Here is a 25,710-nt window from a genome sequence, read left to right on the forward strand (position 1 = left end):
TCAAACTATAACCTAACCGATGACTCTCGCTTCACATCTGTTATTTTCGTTTCCCTGAATCTTCTACCATTTATTACCTGACTACCCTAAAAAATTTGAGATAGGAATGGAACATATAAAATTAAAAAATCTGTTAGAAATAGAATTTCTTCAACAAAAATATAAATTAGTATTAGAAATATGTATTACACTCAAAAAAAGAATCAGAAAATAAATGTTTAAAATGAAACAAGTTTTGTTTTGATATTCTTTATTACCGAACAAATTACCTAGTTAAATTGTGCAATCACAGATTGCCGGAATGCTAGACCTGTAGGAGATCTTTCATTGTTTCTGTGTTACTCAACTTCTGCTGTCAGCAAGATCACCATCATCATAAGCATAGGGGATGCTTATGACTCTATATACCTATATTATGCAATACAGCACAAGCTATAATTATATATAACTAGTATATTTTGTCAATTTTGACTGTAGTCCTAGCTGTAAACATGGAAATTTCCTTTTCTACACTCCAAAAACCCTTTCAACAATATGCCTAGTTCTTATTTGAGAATAATTATAATTATTGTCAGCTCTTGTCGTTGGATATAAAAGTGTTGTTAACATGAAGTTAAGTGCCGGATAACCGCTGTCACCTTCTAAAACTCCTTCTAGTTCACCATTTAGCAGCCTTGCATACGCCTGGCAGTTTCTAAATATCCTGCTGTCGTGTGAACTGCCAGGCCACCTGGTCACTATATCAAATATTTCCATATCAGGCCCTATTATTGCTTGCACATTTACAGAAAATTACCCTTTTTTATTTCTGTATGCTTCAGAGTGAGCGATACCTTTGGGTCTATTAATTTTTATATGGGTGCAGTCAATAGCTCTGATTATACTGTTAAGGTCATGGTGAGTATTAGATCTTATTAATTCTTCAAACTTCCTTTTGGCTGTGTTCATATTTCTTGGAAAATTTACAAATCTAGGAAGTAATTTACTCAACTCTGCAGAGACTTTATTTATAATTAAACAGACTGTAGATTGGCTTATTCTGTTCAGATCACCACACACCATCTGTAATGTCAATGAATTATTATTAGTTACATATATGTTATGTTTCTGAAAGTCAGAAGACAAATGTCTTCAACATATAATGTATTTAAAATCATTTGAGAATACATAGGTACCTATAATATTCAAATCGAAAAACCATACATATTTATGAACACAATATTACCTGAAAACATCCAGTTGCATTTTTATGCCTTAATGCAAAAAGTATTTGTAATTGCGGTAGGTTTGGCGATCCTCTGTTGTTATAAGGTTGCAAGTTTGTAATGATCAGTGGCAGGATCACATTTAATACCGTGTGTTTCAAAATACGGTTCCTTCTTTTGAATTCATTCTCACCGTACAGGATGGAAGGATTTTGGTTGTATTCGTTCCGAACATATACAACACTTTAGGCAAAATTTTCAATTGTTGATATTTGATACAAGTGCTCTGTTGCTGTTGTCAAAACAATGCGATCCGTTCTACGTAACAAAATTATTGTCATCTTTAAATAATTAATACATTTTCTAAAGGTTACTCGTAAATTTCTAGTTATTGCAATAATAAAATAAATGAATACATAAATAACAATAAATTGAAGATATATGTGTACCGTTTTAGATGTTTAAATATTTGTTATTGTTTACTTTTTTAAAGGATAATAAACAAAGTATTGCATGAACTGAAACATCAATTTGTATTTTGACATTTGCTGTCTTAGCTTGGGCTTAGCTTAATCTCACCGTTAAAATGTCTATAAATACGAAATCATAGTTTAACCTTAGGGTACACTAAGCAAAGTTTTTCGTAAGGTAAGTCTGAGCAAAGTCCAAGTGCGGACTATAGATCTCACCCTAAGCATATATTTGTGCACTAAACATTAGTAAATTATTCATACGAGTTCTCTTGACTTTACTCATATAACTCGGGCGATAAGTTCTATTGATTGAAAATATAACTTTCCTCGGATAGACTTTAAAATTAATCGTAGCCTGTCTATTAAAAACCTCATTAATTATGGACGCCGAAGACCGCGCCGTGGATCCTCATTCCGGCTAGCGTTTCGGGAATAATATAGAGGGAAATAATGTTCTGAAAGAAATTTAAGGCTCATTTATTATTCGGCGATACGACCGACTGAGTAGTGTGTTAATTTTTTATTTCGGGACTTATACGTGATACATTTTACATTCTTTCACTTGGAATGTGATGTTTTGTCTCTATTATTGTAATACAATTTTACAAATTTACAAAGTTGCATTAGGGTAATATGTTGCTTTATTTAAAAAAATATTCATGACACATAAATAACTGTCATATATTGAATTAAATAGCATTTGCAATATATATGCATAATATTATTTAATATTCAACTCATATTTGAGTTGTTTCTTCAGAATAATAGACAGACTACTAAAATATTCTTACTCCACATATTCAAATAAGCAGTAACGAATTCTGTGAAACAATAATGTGAATATAATGCCCTGTTTTTATTTTGTAATCTACAAACAAAAAATGTATATAGTTGACTTGGTTTATCAATCTTTTATTTTTAGGACTAACTAGACAATATTATGGATCTATCAAGGTAGTGTTGACCTGGCTTAAGCGTGCGATTCCCATCCCTGAGGTTGTAGGGTCGAACCCCGGCTGTGCAATTTCTATGTGCGCATTCAACATTCGCTCGTACGGTGGAAAACATCGTTTGGAAACCGCCATACTTAGACTCAAAAAGTCGGCAAGTGTGAGGCACAGAAGGGTTGATTACCAATTTGCCTATTCACACAAAATAGTATTATTATAGTATAGGCCTAGTATTATTTTTTTATCACATTAGTACCAACAAGGTAAGACTGGATAAGCTTATTTATTATATCTATCTCTGTCAATTTAACATAGGTATAAAATAAATTTGGCCTAATCCAACTTTCAGCGGAGAAATAATGTCTTTTAATGACCTGAAAATGTACCCCAAATGATAGTCGTAAACTCAATAATACCAGGGGAGCATGACCTCTATAAATCCAGATTTTGGCAACGAAAATAGAACGCTGTAGAAACAAGGGAAGCTGGTTTGTACGGCGACGGCATGGCGCCGAATTCGTTTGACTAGACAGATTGGGTTAGAACAATCAGCTAACTTAACTAGAAACTTTTGTCCATTGATAATGTTTGGAACTATTTCTTTCAATGACCATGAATAATTGGAGGCGAGTAATTATTACAAATCTTTCAATAGCCGAAAGCTTCATTATTCCATATATCCAACATCCATTTAACATTTGGTCTATAGAGCGGATTGATGATATTTTACCATGCGTTACCAACTAAATAGGTTACATTTTTTTTTACCAAATCACGTTAGACCGTCTCATAGGACCTAAAAATTACATACAGAAAATATGGTTTTGAAAGTTGACCGAAGTTGCTTGCATTTTCGCTTTTGCAATGCGTAGTAAAAATTGTTGTTAACTATAAAGTGCAAACAAGAATTGTTTTATTTCATAAAAGCATTTCTATAACTTTTATCACGTACAATCAGGAAAATACAATATAATTCTTTGTTCAAGAGTTACTCATAATATAACGATAGCTTTGTTCGCGAAGCCGTAAGGCATAAACAGAGAGCCTTCTAATTAGAAAACACGAGGCTATGCGACGTGTGGCCGGCGATGGTAACCGCAGAGTTGTCCTTCGCTTGTAATGAACAATGGTTAGCTTCTAATAAGGCACCGCAATGGATGCAAACTTCTCTAAGTAGCACCCCCATTGGATTTCATTAAAACATTTAAAATCAGTTTTCGGGTAAAATATACCGCCCAATCGGAGAATTATAATTTTAAATAAATGATTCACCGATCATATCATATTTGTTCCATTGGGTGAGTTTCTCTTCGTCCTCTTCCTAATCTAATTAATCTTATATGAAAGATTTGACGCGACATTTTGGAGGAAGTGATAATCTATATAATAATAAAATGCAAATTGCAGATGCGTCAATCGAGTCGACTTGTTTTCCCAATCTTGGAATCCTAATGGAGGCTCTATTTTGTCATTGTACAGGACATTAAATAAAAAAAATAAATGAATGAGAGTTTACTTTTTACATATCATATATTTTTGTGGTAGAGTCAACTCCAGATAATTTGAATCTCTAGATAATTTTTAAAAAATCGGTCCTTTGAAAAATTCTCGTTAGATTGAATAAAATCAAAGCTTGGAATTGAATAAAAGCAAATTGGTCCCCTCAGTAATTTAAAGTTGAAGAAATAGTATCTTGCTCGGCAACATGCGATGCTCTATAATTTGAAGTGTTTATATACACACATATCATGTGTATACATAGGTACATACACAGGTCTGTATGTGTCTATTGTTTTTTAAAATTCTTTGGACAATGATAGACTAGAAAACCTCTCTCAAAAAAGATTACGGACTTCTTTTCGAAATAAAAATTTGTGATAAATTGTATGTAATTGTTAATTTACATAATAAATCACAAATTTTCTCTCACTCGTGGTTATTTACACACCTTATCTCGGAGTTATAGGTACAGTCCTATCACTAAACAATAGAACGGATTCTCTTTTATGTAATTTCTCTTATAAGTTAGTTGAAGGTGTGTGAATATATAATTATTATGCTAGGCAGACTTTTCTATTACGTGTGCATGTTAACATTAGGGTAACGTTTACTTCGCCATGTGTCAAAAATTAAGTTTATAAACGGCGGTCAACTTGCTGCAACTACCCCAATACAGTAGCGATAAAATCAGTTCGCACCCCTATGTTGTACTTTTCAATTCGCTTTTGTTGACAGTTTTGTATTCAAACGTTAAAATTGTATTGTTATACCCTAATCTTGATAACAATGCTTTCACAAATCGTTTTCAAAGGCTAAGTGTTAATCTGATTTAAACTCAGCGGGTGATAAATGCAGTATTATTAGACCTTAGCTGGGTGTCTGTTAAATAAATATAACATATAAGGTGCTATTTATTTACGTATGCAGTTTTTATTGTTATTTTAATTATATAAACTATAATCTAAATATTGTATGAGATCGTGGACACCGCAAAAAAATAGCGCAGACAAATTATTGCGTCGATTTCATTCATAATTTTTCTTAAGAGGTAATAAAAGCTTTCTGTACCTGACTGGTACGAATTTCCTTACGATGATTTCCTTAATCGTACCAGAAATGTTTATTGTGCGCATAAAAATCTATTGGTAAAGCGGTTACAAACGCACTACCTGGTTTTATGTCTGTAAGTCGCACGCTTTACCAAAAGTCTAACACGGCTCCAATCGTCAAAGTATTTATTACCACATCAAAGAAAAATCCCTCGACCAAGCAAACTAAGAGTAGTTTTTAATATTTTCTATAGCTTATAAAACTTTAATGCACATTAGTTTTAATAGGAATTCGCGCAATATTTTGCCCAAAACGTTTTATAAACGCTTAAGTTTAAATTAAATCATCGCTGCAAAATATGTCAACTTTAAAAAGCAAAGTTTTGATTTACTAAAGATTTATTTGATTCAAGTTTATTCGTGAATAATATTATTTGACCGCTTGCTTTATTAATATATATATATATATATATACATAGATTTTCCAAATTGAGATGAAAAGTAAAAGTAAGGATTTTTGGTAAGTATCCCAATTATTTATAAAGTAATCAGTATGCATTCTTTTAATTAAACTCTTTCGTCTCTTTCTTTCAAATTGTGTTTACGCTGTGATGAAAAGGGACAGATTAGTGCTTTAGTTCAACTTTTACCTGCCTTAGTTCCTACCAGTCAGGGCAAACAAAACAGTTTCTGGGTATTCTACCCAAAGATTTTATACTGAATTCAATTTTAAAAACCTAGAAGGCATGCCTTATAATGAATCAATATAAAAAAGACTAAAGCAGAATCGGACATATTCAGTTATAGATTTTCTTAATGTATAGCTGTTTTCTTATTAAATACATATTTAATACTCAAAAGATGCCGCGTTGTTATTCCCTGAGGAGACTATTGGATTTTAAATGAGTAATTAGCATAAAGTCACCCAAAAATTACGGCGTCCATCAACATGATTAGCGTAAAGTAACGAGAGGCTGGATGAAATATTTATGAGGCTCATCTGTATATAAGTTATCATCTTTTATATTATTTACAAGAACGATGAAAAAATAAATAAAAAATTTCATTTAAAGAAAGCTATCCACTCGGTCCGCCCGTCCACTTGTTGTTCAAGTTTTCACTAAAATTCATATAATATTTAGCCCACAAAAGAGAGAGTGATTTTTAAGAATAACAATCTACCGTGTACAATAATAATGAGAGGTAAGTAAAATTATGATGACTTAATTTTTTACAACACTTGTACTTTACTTTATCTTGTGTTCATTAACAGTCTTAGTGTTCTACTGTGTTTTATTATCAATGTATGTACTTGCACTTATTCTTTAGGCGTCATATATTCTAAATGTAGATATTCATTTTATGTCTACATTTTACAATATATATTTTTTTGTTTTGCATGCATTGTAGTAAGTAGTTTATATTTATTTTACATTATTATTTTCTTTGTCACTTTAAGTAATTTCATTTGTTATTATTTATAATGCAATGTAACCATAAAAAAGCAATTCCCGTGGCATATTAAATACATATATCTTCACATTGAATAATTTTGTAGATCACGTCCAGTGTCCGCCAGTAAATTGGGTTCAGTTTCACCATGGACCACGGGCCACGTTCTAAATGTTATTTATTGTCAAGTATTTTCCGTGGAAACGTCAGCAGTAAACAATGGACGTCTGTTATTATTATTTGTATTATTCTGTACCATGAATATCCTTAATTCTTTAATTCTCACCCAGAATTCGTTCGTGTAAAAATCCACAATATTTGTTGGTCTTTCAGCAGTGGTACTCTGAAGTCTAAAGTCATGCATTCGACAGGCACTTCTTAACTCAAAAATCTACATAAATAAGTACATAAGTGTTACGACTATATACTTGTTTAATTAGATATATCAAAATATCCTTAGTCTACTACTGATACCAATATTTTTTTTGTCTTTAATACATTTATTAACCTCATGACGAAGTGAATGCCAAAGCGAAATATTCTTCGCCTTTCAAAGAAGATATTCTTTAGAAAACAAATTCATTTTCAAATTCCTAGTAACGAACGGAATTCTTTGAAGGCACATCAAGGTAAAATTAAACCTGACTTGGTACTAAGATATTCAAAGATATTTTATCTGTATCTAGTATATAATTGCGGAATCGTTTTATGCAGTAAAATAATTACGGCGAGAACTTTTCACTTTGCGGGTACAATTGCTTTCTGAATTTTGACAATTGGTTAAATTTATAATAAATATTTTTAAATTACGATATCTTAAATTAATGAAAAAAATAAATCTATGTATCTAAAATAAATCCTAGTATTAATGAAATTTTGAGCGACAGTTATTTACCACAGAGTTTAAATACTTGGTAGAAAGACCTACCACAAATCAAATACAGAAATATGTCTACCCCATGTTCCATTATTATAAAATTTAATTAAATATCCATGAATCACAGTCACTTAATTAAAGTATCTAGCTACAGTCACCTAAAACATTACACAAAAATATAGAACTTAAAGAAGTAAATATACCTCAACAATCATTTCCTATATATGTCTATAAAGTTTAAATCCATCTGGACCATCAAGACAATGTGAGCCCATATTTTTTAAAATACAAAACCTCGTGAATCACTGATTATTCCCACCGTAGTCGTTGTCTGGAAAACGACTTCTATTTATTCCATACACCGCCACAGATTACAATACACAACACCAATTTTCTTTTTATTACTCTGATACGTTTTCATTGCGTACTTAATCAAAGGTAGAATCAATTGTCAAAAGTCAAATGTCAAACAACCCAAAACACATCGGACTAAAGTCTCATATTTGCGTCCTGATTGTCTGTTATTGACATATGTCAAACCACTCTACGTACTACAAAATACCGAATTAAATTTATTTGGATCACTGGGCTTAATCAGATTTGAATACATAAATATGTATATAACATTATGGTGCCTACAGCTATGTCAAATAAGAAATATGTAAATTTATAAAATAAGATTGACGCACTTCCGAGCCCTCTGGCAGCGGTATCACTTAACATCAAGTGAGCCTAATGCCCGTATGCCCTTTGATGGTAAAAAAAACAAATACTAGATGAAGTCTATTACTATGGAATGATCATAGAGCTTGGGTGGAACACAGATTATGTTGCGTAAGTTCTTACTTAAAAAAACGCTAGAATAAAAACTCCATAACATAAGTTGTAGAACATTGTAAACCTTTTTGATGTGTTTGTATCACAAAAAATTGTATAACATTTTTTTTTTATTTCTTATTTATTTTATCTTTTTTATCTATTGAATTGCTGACCCTTAAAATTGCCCTAAGAAAGACATTGTGCCCGGGCTTGTGTGTTTACTAACAGATTTCGAGTAAAACTAGTTTTAAATGCAAATCCATGTTAAGAATACATATTATTCACCCCTCGTGGATTAACTTTGATACAAGCTGACGTTTGCACAAAGACTAAACAGTAAACACAGTATAATCTCGATGATAATCTCATTAATGTATTAAAAATATGGCATTCGTGAATATTGTTACTTTATCTTTTATTGGAGTATTAATATCATATATTTTCTAATATATAGTCATAAATATTTGTGAGGTAACTGTAGGAATATAAGGCAAGAAGTGTCGAAGCTTTCGAGATGTGTAATGAACTGGATTATATAGGAATAACGCTAAGCTTAGATAGTCTGTGATATAATCTGCATAATATTTATGGACAAAAACATTACAAGAGATGAGAAACTTCCATTTTAACTGGTGATCTTTTTTGCCGCGCACCACCTCTATGTGGATCCAGCTACACACTGAAGTATTTCCAAAATAATTCAATTTAGGGTTCCGAAATAAAAGAGCGTACCAGTTCTTAAAACAACGAAATTGCGAATCAGTGCGAAAGTCTAAGTGTACTTAACATCAGTCTCAGCCGTTCGCCCGTGTTCTTTAAGAAAATATATACGTGATTCTAATTTTCCAAAACCAACCCAAGAAAAATAGCCTGTTCAATATACGTACGAATTGAACTAAAGTAAACGTCAATAGACTCCGGCGATCGTCCTTTGTTTACGTTGGAAAATGTATTCATTTTAAAAATTAAAAAGACATATTCATTACTTCAAAAATAACATTCAGGCATTATTATCATGATTCTGAGTGTATTCATTAGATGAGTTCAGTTCAATACACAATAATATTGTTAGACTTAGTATGCGATACCAGAGAAGCTTAATTAACAATTCAAACAGATAGATTACGAACCGAACCATGCGCTCAGTGAGTACGCACTGAATACTCTACAGATAGAAATGTACCTACTTAATCAAGACGTTGAACAAGAATGTGTTCTGATGAGATCCACAGATAATATAAATAATATATCCTTATTCATAAGGACGAAATCAGTGTAATTGAATTTTTTTAACTAATGTTTCATCTCTCACTGTCAAATTGTGTTTACGCTGTGATGAAGCGAGATATAAGAGTAGGCTGTTGCTTATTCATAAAATTATCTTTGAAGTGCTTTTACTATCGAAGCTCATAATTTTAGCAGAGATATACCATAGTCTGGCACGACAAATATTCATACTTTTTCTTATTATTTTGAGCACAGACAGGCAACATCTAATACATAAATGGTAAGAAATCTTACAATAACATATAAATTATACAGTACGAATAAATACTTTTAACTAATTAGATAGATTTAGTATATATGACACCGGAAGGTAACAAAATCCGCAAATTTATAAATTTCCTAGGAATTTTCGTAGGATTCTAGACGAAACTATTTAAATTTATCTAAATTTATCTAAATTCTCATTCTCATTCTCATTCTCATAACTTCCACATTTTTAAAAGTTTATAATTTCCTAGGAATTTATTTTGCTGATTTTGTTATATTCCGGTGACATATATAAGCTACTATTTCAATTGCTGAGCCAATGTACTAAGCTATTAAAGATTATTCAGAATAAATGATTAAGTGCCAATTGGCCTATTTAAATAGGCGTTCGAATAATCCCGTTAAAAATGAAAGAATGTAACAAAATTCAGCGAAAACAGATCCATATTTGTGTTAGGACTAACAAAAAGGTTTTCATATAATTTTGATCAAATTATACGCGCGCGGCCTGGCACGAAATAACATACCAAAGATGTAAAGTAATTCAACACAACATAATGTTAGCTTTCAGTTACATGAAGGTTGAATAATAATATTTGATACGATAAAGGCCTTAGCGATATTAGATAGAATCGTATACTGTATGAGATTTTTATATGATCGAAATTCCTATTTCCAGCTTAGTTTAATATTTTGGAAACAACTAATAATAAGACAAATCAAATTAAATTATGATTCTTAAAAGAAATAGAATGAATCTCAATTACCAAATCAACAATAAAAATCTAAGGTTAATTGACTCGATCAGATGTTTGGATGTTTCGGGTTTTATCTAACTATGTCACCAATTATGAGGATATTGATATTTTCCACCTCACCAAAGAAGATGTGAGAAAGTATTTAAAGAGGCGGGAAGACTCTGATTTTGTTTAAGCAGTAATTTGAAATATTAAGTATTATTTGTTGTTTTAAATGTTAAATTTCAGTTTTCTATATATAGTTTTGTCTATTAATATACTTATTTGTTTTCTGTTTCGTATGTATTGTTTATCTATGTAATCTGTTTTGGCTTTTGTATTGTCATTTCATAAGTACAATCTGTAATCTGCTACGAAGTTACAATAGGTTAATTGCCATTTTCTATTGTGGAATGGATGGACTGGACGTCATACATATAAAATAGATTAATAAACAATTGTTTAACGTTAACACTGGCTCTCGTACGTCGTAAATGTACTGGATTTTTACATACGGGAGATTTTCGCGCTCCCGCATGAATCCTTTTATTTTAATCCGTTTTAAATTTAACACATAACATTACGGTCATATTTTTTCCTTGTTTTTATTTATTCTTTAATGTTAGTTTTACTAAAACCTAACCTGAAGCTAATCAACAAGCGCATCCAATAATTGTTGTAAAGTCTAGTTTGTTTACATGAGACTTTGTACAATTATATCATAAACGAAATCTTATTTTAATGTCAATTCTTTATTAATAAAAGAAGGAATTAGTTCAAGAGCAGCTAATGTGAACTTCCTAACAGGTCATGGTTACATCTCCCCTTTTAATATTTTAATATTACAGCTGTCTGACATGTTATTAATGTATGTTGTACTCAGTAGCATTTCATAACATGTAAAACAAAATAAACATTTTATATATAGTTTATATATAAATCTCGACTATATTCCGCTCAAATATAGCTTCATAATTAAAAAATATTCCTAAGCTCTGACAGATAGACAAATTAATGCAACTGGGCTTCACACCAACTTGACTCATATTAAAAAAAAATGAAATATGAAAGAACGTTAGCGGTGGAGCTTCTATTAATGGATAACTTTACACCCGTCCATCAAAAGTTTCACGATCAATGTCATAGCCTAATTATTCGACCAATTTCCGCAGTTTCGTATTTCCAAGAGTGACGGCGCCAGGATGTCGCGACTGAGAGAGCCATCCCGTCGCCAAATATTCAGACTGTTTACATGGGGTCTACGAACTCGGATAATACAGATTATATAGAGGAGAAACACTCATTTTATTAAAAGGGAAAAACAAGTTGGCGGGTTGATTTTTTGTTTTGAATTTTTGTTTCTGGCATTTTTTTTATTTTTTTTACTTTTGTAATTAATAGGTATCGATCATAGTTTTAAGAAATTAATGAAAATCTTATAATAAAAATAAAAATTATCTAAATTTTATTTAAAATTAACTAAGTATATTGTCTACAGATTGTATGTTGAATTACGCGTGATTGAATTTGGTGTACTTAAAATACACAAAACATGTATACATTTCTTTTTTTCATATATCACAATTACTTTATCATTCAAACCTCATACGAAATATAACGGTTAATTTAACTTAAGTAATATTGTTTTTATCTGCGTCCGTAATACGTTTTGCGGAGCTCAAGAGCCTCTCGTAGGACTTCAAAGGTTTTATTAAAGGGCAGGTACTTGTCATAGCTTTATTCATAACGCTTATTTCAAAAGGCACTTTATTATCTCTTAAAACCCTTGTGACATTATGACATGAATTACGCATCTACGATTATCTTTTCATAGGACGATAATTAAACAAATTACACGATGTTCACTTTGTCGTCAGAAGAAGCTTTGTTTCATTGAAATCAAAAGACTTTGCACACAGCCACACACCATTGTACGTAAAATTTAAATACGTATAAAAATACTATCTGTCAGTCTCGAACAGGGTGGGTTATATTATCTATGGTAAAAACTCTTTTCAATAAGGCAATTTATAAAAATGTGTCCATCATTAAGCTGTCTATAAATTAAAACATCTATAGATTATTGTTAGTGAGTTTTGCAAGAAGTCAGTGCTTAGAGGTCTGCTATTGGAGGATTTTTTCAAAATTTGTTATAAGACTTGGAAAACTTTAAAAAAATTACCTGTTATGCATATTCTTATTCTGTCCTTATCCGTTTCGTATCAAAGTGAAACGTGATACCCAAATAAATTAAAGACAAATAGACCAGGTTTTTTCAAAGTAATTTACGTAAGTACGATTAAACATATAACGGTTTCTAAAATGGGAAATCTATTAATTTTAACTATTTATTCACCTTTTACGGTATTATTGTATTTATGCTATAATTAAAAGAAACAGATCAATAGAGCTAACCAGTCTAAAATGCAGGCATTTTCAATTAAGAGTAGAAATTCAAATAAGTATTTAACAAGTTAATACACTGATCAGTGTTTCGCATTACAATAATTATTCGAATTCCTTTATCCAGCATTTATTTAGAGAATTTGAAATATTAATGAACATTCATGTTCGTCAAATTTGCCTAACCTTGTTAACTTAGTAAAATTAAGTTTATAAAAAAAAGTTTTGTGTTATAAATCTATAATTCCATCCGAAAATGTTATAACACTTAAATTTATCCATATAACAATAATGTTTTATACTTACCTAAACCCTTGCTTAGACTATAGTGATGAAGACACATGCCATAACTTGTTTGAGTATTTTTCCATGTAGTACACATTTTTAAAACTACTGGAACAATCGTTGATAAACCAGAAACGCACATTACAAACAGAAAAATATACACTTGTCAGTCAGGTTTTTGATAATAATTATTCCTTTAAAGCTATGATCGCTTAAGCTAAGATATTAATTACTGAAATCTATCAAATATGTCTTACATACAACTTTAGTTTAAATATTTTTGAGTTAATATATAAAGTACAAACGAACCTTAATGGTCAAAGTCAAAATGACAGATAAATGGCACTGGTGTCATATGACAGTCTTTTTTTGTGACATAACACAAAGTTGTCAAGTTTAAGAATATGCTACAAAAGAATTAGAACATTATTTTAGTTTAATTTTAATTAAAAATATCTCAAGACAACCATTTGAAAATATAATTATGATAGTGATAGTTATTGATGCATTTATTTTTTCACAGAATTTTCAAACTCTAACATTTCATGTAATTTTTAGTAAGCCGCAAAACGGGTTTCTAAAAAAGTTTACATTACTTAATCATCCATCATCCCTTCGCATCTTACTTTGGTCGTTCACTGTACTATAATTTATAACAAGTAAAACACATCCCTCACAACTGTAGTCGCTGGACTTTAGAAAAAAAAGTCGTTTAAAATTAAAAACGTGATTATCTTGCCTTGAAAGCCGAAATATGTATAACCAAAACCTAATTCAAGATCTTCAGGCCTTATGTCTAAAAATTGATTGAATAACATGTCTAGTGATGTAACGTGAAATTTACAATAAAACATATTTCCGTACTTTTGTTACGGTTTCCGCGATGACATACAAAAACAGTTATTACACATACGTTGAGGCACAATAGGAAGCCGTACTCATCACACATAGTTTTCATCTTACACAATGGTTATGTACATACTCTGAATGCTTGGAAGTACGATAATTTGTTTTATACGCGTAGTTGTCACTCAAACCTTAAATACAGTTGAAATAAATTTGAATTCAGAATATCTTTGAAATGTCATTACGTTTTGACAATCATTTCGTGATAAGGGTTACGTCATAAACTGATCAAGGATCTACTTTTCATAGAATGTTATAGTGTTCACATGGTGTAATGGTTGCAGCTCCTTACACAACGTTTGTGTAAAAAAAAAACATGGCGATTAAAAAGTGGCGGAGAGTTTATTGCCAGTTCTTCTCTTCCGTTCTACGCCCTTGATTTGAGAACTGGGACTAAATGTTAAATTAGAAGCATTAATATGTATTTCTTTACTGACAAGTCATAAGTGTACAATGTGTTACCTATATGATTAAATGATTTTTGAATTTTGAATTTTGTTGTTGTAGTCCATATACTCGTAGTATAAAGTACTAGGTATAGTAAAAGTACGGTACGGATGAAATCGATGGAATTCATGCCATTGAAGTGCGTTTATTTTATTTATAAACCCGATTTATTTTTAAATTTAGCGTTATCGTATTCATAAAAATAATATATTCAAAAACATAAGTTAGATAAAATCTTATATAACGTAACTATAACATATTATCGGAAACAAATATTTAATTATCTAATACTCTCATTTTTATTATATACATATATACAAAAATCTGTATAGCAAATTTATCATCGTAAATAAACTGAAATCCCTAATTAAACGTAATAACCTATGGATTAGTAAGTGTATAGCGCTGGCTAATTCCCCGAACGTAAATCAACTGCAGCATGGATATGGTACCTCCTGATTAATTTTGCACGAGCAATCGTCCCTGGCTATTGTTCGCTAGATCTGCGCTTCCACGTTGAATGAAACATAAGTCGGCAGACTTTCAACGCCAATATGCCCTTTGTAGGTACAATGAATACAGAAGCGTTGGGGACGAACTTTATTGTTCCACAAATTGGCAATATATCATTTTATTCGATTGTTTTAGGGAACAAATCGAATTTGCTAAGGGGCAAACTGGCGCAAATCGTAGGGAATGTTTTCTTATATTATCAAATAACTTACGTATCACAGTTAAAAAGAGTTTACATAACTAATTTATGTAAAATCTACAAAAATAGAATTCATTTCTATGAACATAGATGTCGCTATTATTATTCTGTAACACAGATAATAATGTCTGAGTAGAAAAGCAACAGCCTTAAATTTTTAAGTCGTTATATCTGGATATGTTTTTCAAAATCGCGCAACAATCGAAAATAGTAAAAAAAAAATTAAGTTTATTTATTATAGGTACATGTTCCTTATAGATAAGATAAGATCGTGGCATAAAGGATTTTATTAAGTCTATTATGTAAAATCTGAACGATATGGGTTAAAATGAAAATATATTGAATAGCGTGACTAAGCATAATGTTCCGTAGCGGTTTCGGATCGTTGTACTAATATAATTATAATTTTAGATACATTTTCGTCTTATAAACAGATACTTACTTTTATGTCCTTTGATTTTAGAGTACCTAACAGTCAAAAAGAAGTTATTTTAAAAAAAGGGAGTTATTTTTTGTAAGAAATTTACTGAACTAGAATAAGAAGCTGCTAATCTCTCGTAAAGAGCGCACTTAACACTATATTAATATATTTTGATTTTTTGCTTGTTATACGAAAGATTAATATATATGTATATAAAATGTTATGTTGGATTGTGTACGCTTCAAAAACTCAAAGAGTTCTGCACCGATCGAGCTGAAATTTTAACATGATCCGCATCAAGGATTGTTTTTATCTATCTATTTTTTTCATTTTTTTTCCACAAGTATTGCAAAATTAAACTTATATGAAATGTTTTCTTTGTTTTGTTTCTCATTTCTCCACCATTCAATCACAATGTGGCGAATGTGCCACAGCGAAGCGTGGCAGGGAACAGCTAGTTCAATAATAAAAAAGATTCACGTAGGTATGTACTTGCCATCAAATAATAAACACTATATTTTAACAAAATTTGGTATTTAAATATAATGCCGGAGTAAAATCCAACATTTTAAATTCCACGTTTCATCAAAAGTCAAACAATTTATTTACATTACTGTTATAGAAAATACACCCTAAAACTTTAGATTTATGTGCGAATGTTAGTTGTTAATATGATTCATTCATAAATAATTGTTCTACTTCCAGACATAAAGAGGATTATTTTTTGCACACAAATGTTCACTGAATAATAACGTTTATTTAATATTAATACAGCGTGGTATGTCAGACCACCATGCGCCAAGCTGTTAAAGGCAGGCCTGTGATACGATATCAATCAGACGCGCACGGCTGCATTCAATATGAACCGCTTAAACAAAGAAACTCTTGTATTTTTCACATTCTTCGCTTCTGTAGCTTTTTATCAAATAACTAGGTTATGCGCTAATGTATCTTTTGCTTCGGTAATATTAAACGCATAACAAAAGCTTTGTCTTCTTCAGTCGCGCTCTTCACTTCTAAACGGCGTGTGTTCTAGTAGTGCCGCACTTCTTTCTTCACTCTCTCCTGTCTTCGCAAGCCTCTGCGATTCGGTGATGGTAAAACCTATGAGGGGCTTTACTTGATTGGTCCAGCAAGTAGGAGAGTTTCTGAAGGATTAATATATTTTTTACATGATACAGTTATAATGGGAAATTCTAAACCTCGAAAATCAAAGTGACCTCGAAGGCACTGCAATGCGGCCGCATTAAAGATATTCGTAGTTGATTAAGTACCTCACCCTTACGATAGGGCACCCGATTCTCTTCGTAGGTTGAATCTTAGGGTGAGATTCAGAACTTAGCGCGAACTATGACATTCCAATACATTTTTGACGTACGTGAGTCAACCTAAAGTTTAGATTCTAGTTATTCTTTAGAAGAATAGAATAATACTTAACCTTTAGATTCTAAACATTAAGTCTTTTCTGAACTCTTATCTGTAACCTTCACTGTGTGGTGGATATATCTATGATATGATTTATCTGATATCTAGATAGTATAGAAAATCGTATATTTGGTTTTTTTTACTGGTAAGTGCTTAATATTTGTTCGTTTTTTTCGGAAGCGTCTAGTCACTCATAACACAGAAATTTCCTGATGTAGGGACCAGCATGTGTAAAATATTGCAAGAATTGAATAAGGTTAAATGAAGTTTTATTTATTATAATTATAGAATTCGAAATTCACATTTTTATACCAATCTTGTGTATTTTCCACAGATATAACAAATGCTATAGAAACATTCTGTACCTCATTATTACCGCGACACAATTCAATCCAATTCCTTCGGCTTTCAAGTACAACTGTGGTTTTCAATAACCGACTCTATCAAACGAAAAGATTGCTTTTATCTTTATTTCAGGCTAACATTTTGCTAGACAACTAAAATACGTGTTTCATCATTATTTTTGTGCGTAGTAATGTTAGTTCTCTTTTAAAGAACAGCGACATTCACAATAGGAATACAAGAAATAAGGGAAAACTTTTCCAGCCGTCTTACAGGTTGCAGAAAATAAATACTTCATTTATGGGCCTAAGTGTACGCTGCTATAACATGATTCCTAGTGAAATATTGGAACTGCCTTTAAACAGATTCAAAACACATATCAAAAAAACCTTAATGTGTAAAGGTTACTACACAGTCAATGACTACCTGGAAGATAAAAATGCTTGGCAATAGCTCTAATTATGTATGAATATGTGTGTAATGGTGAATGTGGTAAATCACAGAACAGATTTTTATTTTTTTTTACTTATGTAACTTTAATGACGTTGTGGTTTATGACATTTTCCTTTGAATAATTGTAATGTAAAGGGAGGGCAAAACTTGCTGAGTTTCTTGCCCGTTCTTCTCAGAACAAGGCCTCCTGGTAGTTTTGCGAACGGATGGCGTAGTCCTGCTCTTTCGTGAATTTTGTAAACGTTGTTGACATTCATAAGCATGCTCTAAGAAGCATCTAAATTGAATTAACGTATTTTGATTTGATTTGTTATATTTTAATCAGTTGTTAAGATTGTGTTAGAGATCTGACTAAATATCCCCAAATATCACATTTTAAATTATAGAGAAGACAAATTATGACATAATAACTCGGTCCTCCAATCTATATGTTGTAAAGAATTACGTGAACTTATCTAAAGCGAAGGTGGTGTGATGAAGTGGAGTGAACATATCCGCTTCTAAAAGACCTCCAAACTTTATCTATTATAAATATTACGTTTCTCTTATCTAACATGGGCGTCCACGGGTTGCGACAGCTTCCCTTTATGGCCTTTCCATTTGCCCCCCCCCCTCAACCCCCGTGTCCCCCATAATGGCAACAGACAAACCCATTTCTGTGTCTGGAAAAAGGGGTCTTCTGTTCCGATCCGGAACAATTATTCTTTCGCCAGGAATCGATGAACTAAGCCACGTAGTCCTTTACTGCTCTACATCGGTATTTGTCATACTATAATAATTATATTTGAAACTGTTATATCAAATCTGTGAGGGACTCTGGTGTCATACGGGAGTTCACATCTACAAAGAGTGTTACTTAAGTTCTACCATAAACAATATAATTACGTTGAAACAATACAGCATAGTGAGGGGTTTAAAACAGCGAGTGTCTCCATAGGTAACCACTAAGCGGAAGCCGTAGTCGGGCTGCCTCGAAACCGGAACACGCCCTTAACAGGCTTCCGTCAATTTATCCACTTTTTATGAAACACTGCATTCGCATTGTCCTTGCCCAAACTTTGCAAAGCATCCCCTAATTTAAGTGTATGAGTCATTCGTAGATAAGCAAAAAATTACGCAGTTTAAAGAATTCACAGTGTAATCTCAAAATAGTTGTTCAATAATATATACCAGTTAGATTTTTGTGAAGCCTCACGGATTCATCCAATAAAGTGGTTACTGCAGTATGGATCATGCATCTAAAGATCCATGGGTCTGTTTCTGCGAAGAGACTTTGGTTTTGCCTTGACATCTTCTCTTTTGATATGCCAATTACAAGTACATATGAGGTTTTTTAAAATATAGTTCTCGCCACTTTAATTGAGGAGTTAAGGAGTCCTTAGATACGTAAATAAAGTAAAGTAATGAATAATTCAAATCAATTAAAGAAACTTAAAAATAAAATATGGTAATTATAATTACATATTGGCACAATATACATTGTATATATAATTATACTTAGACAATAGACATGTCCAGAAAAGTGTGGATACCCATATATCAAAAAAGCTTGATTAAGTCATTGATATTCTCGATATAACATTAAGTATCCGATAAATTTTTTAACGAACATACGTATATAACACAAATCTTAGTTTGGAAGCCTACATAGATCATCTTATCAATGATCAATTCCAACAAAATACATGGAGGTATAATATCATATATTTATTTACTGATAAGTGATAACCTGATTTTTGAAGTCTGAAGAAGACTTCCACATGCACCAAACACACGATTAAATACTTTCTTAATCACTTAATAAACTATTTTATCGTATTATAAAGTGTTAACTTACTAGACTACATGTATTTTAGTCCTTTTACAAAATCATTCATGAATTGATTTCGGTCCCAAAATATTGATAATACCAGCATAACAAAGGAGAGCTATTGTTATATATCAGGGGTCTTCATACAATCGCTAGTTGCTAAACATGCGTTATATTTACATCGCGAACAAAAAATAAGTCCGCTGTAGGGCGAAACGTTTTACTATGACAAATAATTCGAGCGAAGTAGGTTGCATTACGCTTCCCTGCTTATTTTTTGTTCAATTATCGTAACAATGTTTGTACTTTATATAATGGCACCGAATCATGGTTCACCGAAAGTTAATACCGAAAGCTTTATGATTTACGAGACAACATTTGGGGACGATTCTGAATAGGATTGATGTTACATGTGTCTAATAGACGTGATATGTATAAAAATAGTAAATGTTATTAGCTTCATAAATATATTTATAAGAATTCACATATTCAAAAACTCCATTGTATTGCATATCAAAGTCAAAGTAAAAAATCATTTATTATTTAGGTAACACAATGTACACTTATGAACGTCACAAAAGAAATATACATTAAATGCTTCTAATTTTACATTTACTGCCAGTTCTCAAATCAAGGGCCTAGAACGGAAGGGAAGAACTGGCAAAAAATCTCCAAAGACGGTAAAACTTTAACAAACATCTATTAAGTATGTATAAGTAAAAGTTTTGTTATTATTTTGTTGTTGTCACTACGAACTTCAAACTGATATACGACTATTTCAGTCGTATAAATAATTTTTAAACATTTAAAACATCTTTAAAACATTTTTTAAAGATGATTTAAATGAATTTGAACTGTGACATTTAATTTTATTGGTGTTTGTTATATGTATTCGAAGAAATTGGAACAAAACTATTACTAAACACAAAATACAAACCTTTTACAAAAGAATGGAATATTTGCTGTAAACAAAATCTATATTGAGCTTTTCAAATATTTAAGAGCAGTCCAACTTTAAGCATAAAACTAGAAATAGGTAGTAGTGTACAATGCATTTTCTTAGTTTTACTTTATGTATTGTTAGTTAGAGTTTACGTATTGGTAAAACGTAAAAAGCATTCAGATTATAGGTATAATATTCCGTAAAGTCCCCTGTAAGTCTGTGAGTGAACCAAGAACCTACAACGTTCAGCTACACACCAATAACCATATTTTGTCGTTTATATTTTAACTACCTTCAATAAGGGTATGTCAATTCAAAATATTAAGAAATTCCCAAATTCAAATTCAGTTTAATTGTGTTTTAATTTACTCTAGGGTTTTTAAATAACAGAGATTCAATTTTAAACCGCCGCAATAAAAAATAAATTGAAAAGTTATTTGACACTAATATTGTGTGACACCTATATTACAGTGAAAGAGCTCGAATACCTAGGCCAAACTAAAATTGCTTCATAAAAGTTAAACTAACGCTCAACAATGTTGCAAAAGCGATTCCAATGAATGTTACATCAAACGTACAAAGTTTGTCTATTCCACTTTAGAAAATATTGTACATTGTTGACGTGGTACAAAAATGCCGATATTTGACCAAAACTTTGACTATACAACTGTCATTATAATGACATTAGCGAGAAAGTTAATATAAGCGAAATGGGTTTAACATGCTACGTGATTTTAAAATGTTCAGCATTAACTTGACATACAAGAACTTTGAAGTGTACTAGTGTGCATAAAAGTACCATGGTAAACCTACTTATTGTCCCAAGGGGGCTGCGCCAGCGTCGATGGATTTCTACGTGTTGGTATCCTTACGTCGTCAGGCTTTCCCTCCACCTACTTAAGACTCATGAAGTGATACTAACGTATCGAAGACTATAATAAAATATTTTCTTTGTATATTCATTCTTACTAATAGTTTTCGATTTATATCGTTGATTTCGAAAATATATAAAAAAAACTTTTATTTAAGAGAGAAGAGTTGCCGAGTTATGAAAGTTATTAACACAGACAATAAATAATTTATCTAGAGTATAACGTGGTTCTGTAAACATAGTATCTTGCTCAAAGTGAGTTTATTCACTTGGAAGCTCATTAATTTTGATCGTGACCTCACCGTTATGCTTTAATATGTATCAGGGTGTAATGGACAAAGTTTCTAACTCCCAAAGAACATTAATGTGATACACTTAAATTAAATATCTTTGAATTATTACTGCTTTCAACCAACATCCAAAAATAATGGCGTTAATGAGTTTTTCGACTGAGCTTCAGTCTGTGGAGCAGTTGAGATATATATTAAATAATTTAGTTTAACCGAAATAATTAGACTAAACAGTGCAATTTATTTAGAATTTCACACTCGCTCGTACGGCGAAGGAAAACATCGCGAGTCGACGGCATGTGTATGGTACAGAGATCCCTTGTCTATTTGAAAAACAATTGATCACGTAATAGATACAAAAATCTGAGGGCCAGACCTAAAAGGTTATAGCGCCGCTGTATTATTCGATAGCATACTTAAAGGTCCCGTTAAGTGGGACGTGAGGCGTGAAGCATTGTTTATGTCAGTAGACATTCCAAAGAGATGTACTTTACTATTTTCCTTTAATGAAAAGTCACCGAGCTAAATTGCCTTGAAGACGCTTTAAAGATATTAATTATCATAAAATGTGATATGGTTCACCTACTTATTATCGAGGCTGAATCAGGTGTCAGTCACGTATTAACCACAGTTATTATAGAAACATAAATTATTATTTATAATTAATATCTATTACAAGAACAGTACAATTTTTCAATGCGACCTTTGGCCTTTATCGGTCCCCGAAAATTTGATGTGTTTTCAGATAATTCAATTTGACAAAATCGGGCTGGTTATGGGTAATAAATAATAGTAACATTGATCTGATATCAAAAAATTAATTGATTTATATTTGATCAAACTACGAACATTCAAAATGTTATATTTCCATAATATTGAATGACGATGAATCAAGAATTTCGTTATTAATCCATGAATATTTTGTTTCAATACATTACTCGTGTTAATAAAACACAAAACTGTATTGTTAATTGAATTAAGCGATTAAATTAATAATTTCACTAAATGTAGGCGCGTAAAATAGTACGAGTATAACTAATAAACATTGTTTTTCATTGAACAATTTTGTTTTAACAAAATTGTTTTGTTTGTTTTAACCTAATATTTTAAACATTTATTACCGATCTTAATCATACTTCACTTAAGAAAAAATATAATAATGAATCAAAACTTTTAATAAGTATAGAGTAGAATAATTTTACTTGTTAATTCCGATAAATATCAAGAGAGCTAGTACTAGCTAGCAGCCGCGATAAAAGCAATAACATAGAGTTATTCATCAAACGAACGGCTAAATAAACTTAAAGAGCATAAAGGCAGTTGCAAGCAATTCATTTAAATTGCAAATTCTCTAATCGGCCAGGCTATTTACATCGTTGAATGGAAAAGGAGCCGGGAAGCCTGCGGCGAGTTTCGCTACTTTACATAATATGTGAGTACCAGATCTCATCAACCCTTGCTTGTGACGTACAGCCGTTTGAGTCCACTGAAACATATTTAATATAGTTTTTATCCAATAACTCAGGGATACAGGTACATCAGAGGAATTAATAATCGCATTTCCGAGTATAATATTGAGTGAAACGTCGAAATTCGTGGAAAAGAGTAATATTGTACCAATGTTATCAAATAAACCAGTTCGGGATACATTCTGACTTTACGCTGGAATTGATTCAATTCGTAGGAATTTGATATTCAATAAAATCAATTCAGCCTTATTAGTGAAGACTCATAAAGATCACGGCTCATCTACTTTCATTGGGGGAAGAGAACCAGCGATAAATTAGATACGATGACAGATTTAATGTTCCGTGGTCGTATTTGCTTTTAAAATTTACAAAAATCTCTCGTTACCCTAGATGATTGAGTAGAGAGTTTAGTTTTCGCGCTAAATAAACCATGCCACTAGACATGGTTTATGAACCTTATCTTCCGTGAAATATAACGCGCAGATTCATAGACAAACAAGGTTTATGTAAATAATAAAAAAATACAAAGTAAGCTCGTATTTATGACACTTCAGTTTTGTTACTATTTCAATCGTATGACGTAAACAGAAGATTATTTTTACATGCTTTTTCTCAATAAAAATATATTATTGAAGTGAAACTTCTTTATCGGGGTTAGAAAAAAATTTGTGTAACATTTTTTCGTTACGCGTCACATTTTTCCGTTACGGCGCCATCTTTTGAAGGCAAACTTCTTTATCGGCGTTGGAAAAAAATTTACACACATTTGTCACATTTTTCGGTTACGCGCCATCTTTTTCTTGTCCCTACCACGGTTGATCCGAAGAGATTCGAAGCCATTAGTAAGCCATTAACAAAAATATATAATAACGATAACAATGATAGTAATACTAATAATTCTATTACAATTAATGAAATTCTGTAATAATCTTAGTACTACATAGTAGTACAGTAATAAGTTAAAATGAAATAATTGTATTTGTATTCATGTCTATGATAATAAAAGCCTTTTGTTAAACTTTATCTAATTTAACTTTATTTAACCAATTTCTGTAAAGTTGCATATAGTAGATCATTTTTCGAAAAATAAGGTCATAAAGAAGTTTCACTACTTACGTGTGTACACCTAGTACACGCACACATTTTTAAATACTTCACTGTGAGAGAGTTTAATGGTATATTTCATTATTAGCATCTGTTTATCCAATAGAGCGTTCACCGCAAAACAAAGGGTTAGATCATTAAATGTAATTATCCGGTCATTGCGGGTAGAAAATGATTAGGTGGACACTTTGCGGGGGTTTAGCGTGTAGCAGCCATATAAAGCGAAGGTAACGCGATAAGCCCTCTGTTGCTACTAAAGACAATAGAATGTACGCGTTTCGTCACGTTCACGATACACGTCAATTCATCAATATACAAAACATGTCACGATTTCAGCGTACACCTATTTTTCCTGACTCATCTCTCATATATTTCAACGCGAATCGTAAATTCCTGTTGTGTTATATATATAGTCTTGGCAACCTAAGAGGAATATGGATTTAATTTTGCATTTTCATTGAAAGCACCACAAATGTATTTGAGGTCGATAAGCGATTACACAACTGTCATTAAATAAAACAGATACACTCGTATTACGAATAACATTATAACGAACTTATTCAGTTTAATCACGGTAGTGAACAAAAGCTGGGTTTTATTAAGCAATATTCATGATGTATCATAGTTTTGTCACTACTTATATCGATATTTACAATAACTTATTGTTTCAAAATACAGAGCGAACAAACCCACAAATTTATATGACGAATTATTATTATTGTAACAAAAATACGCTTTGATGAAGCTGTATACAATTTTATGATAAACGTTGAAACGGCGCTTTGTTTCAGGGAACTTTGCTTACAATATCTGAAATGGAATCTTTTGAAATACACGTTCAAAGACTTCAGTGTAATTTTCAAAATTAGTGTTTTATCTTTATTACATTTAATACTCAAAGACCTCTAGTAAATTATGCTGCATGCAGGTTATGTATAAACAGTGATATATATCCACACGAATAAATAAATTAAACAATTCTAATAGATATTTAATACGTATTTCTGTTTTGACTAAAGCTACACACCGCACTTAAATATTACATAATATGAAGACATTCACGAGTCATATAGTCGTGAATGCGAATCGATTGCATGATAATAATATATTCGATAATAAAATTTCTTTCGTATTAGAGAAGTATAAGTTAGAAAGGAAAAAATCTGTTTTTTGACTGATTTCATATTAAAGTAAAATATGGTACAATAATTGTTGTAATATTTTTTTATATATATAAAAAAAACTCGATCTTTCCTCCAACTTCGATTTTGTT

General features: G+C 31.4%; 1 protein-coding gene and 1 long non-coding RNA gene across 8 annotated transcripts in view; both read right to left on the minus strand.

The window, feature by feature from the left end:
• LOC125063291 (fasciclin-1) overlaps nt 1–25,710 on the minus strand; it is a 54,869-nt gene that overhangs the window by 23,509 nt on the left and 5,650 nt on the right. The gene's annotated exons all lie outside the window — the stretch shown is intronic.
• LOC125063293 lies at nt 234–1,650 on the minus strand. Its single transcript, XR_007119494.1, has 2 exons — nt 1,226–1,650; nt 234–1,062 (listed from the first exon to the last, which is right to left on the minus strand). It is a non-coding gene; the product is annotated as an uncharacterized LOC125063293 (long non-coding RNA).

The sequence above is a fragment of the Pieris napi genome, chromosome 3 (genome assembly GCF_905475465.1).
Source record: "Pieris napi chromosome 3, ilPieNapi1.2, whole genome shotgun sequence".
In the NCBI taxonomy this organism is placed as follows: Eukaryota; Metazoa; Arthropoda; class Insecta; order Lepidoptera; family Pieridae; genus Pieris; species Pieris napi.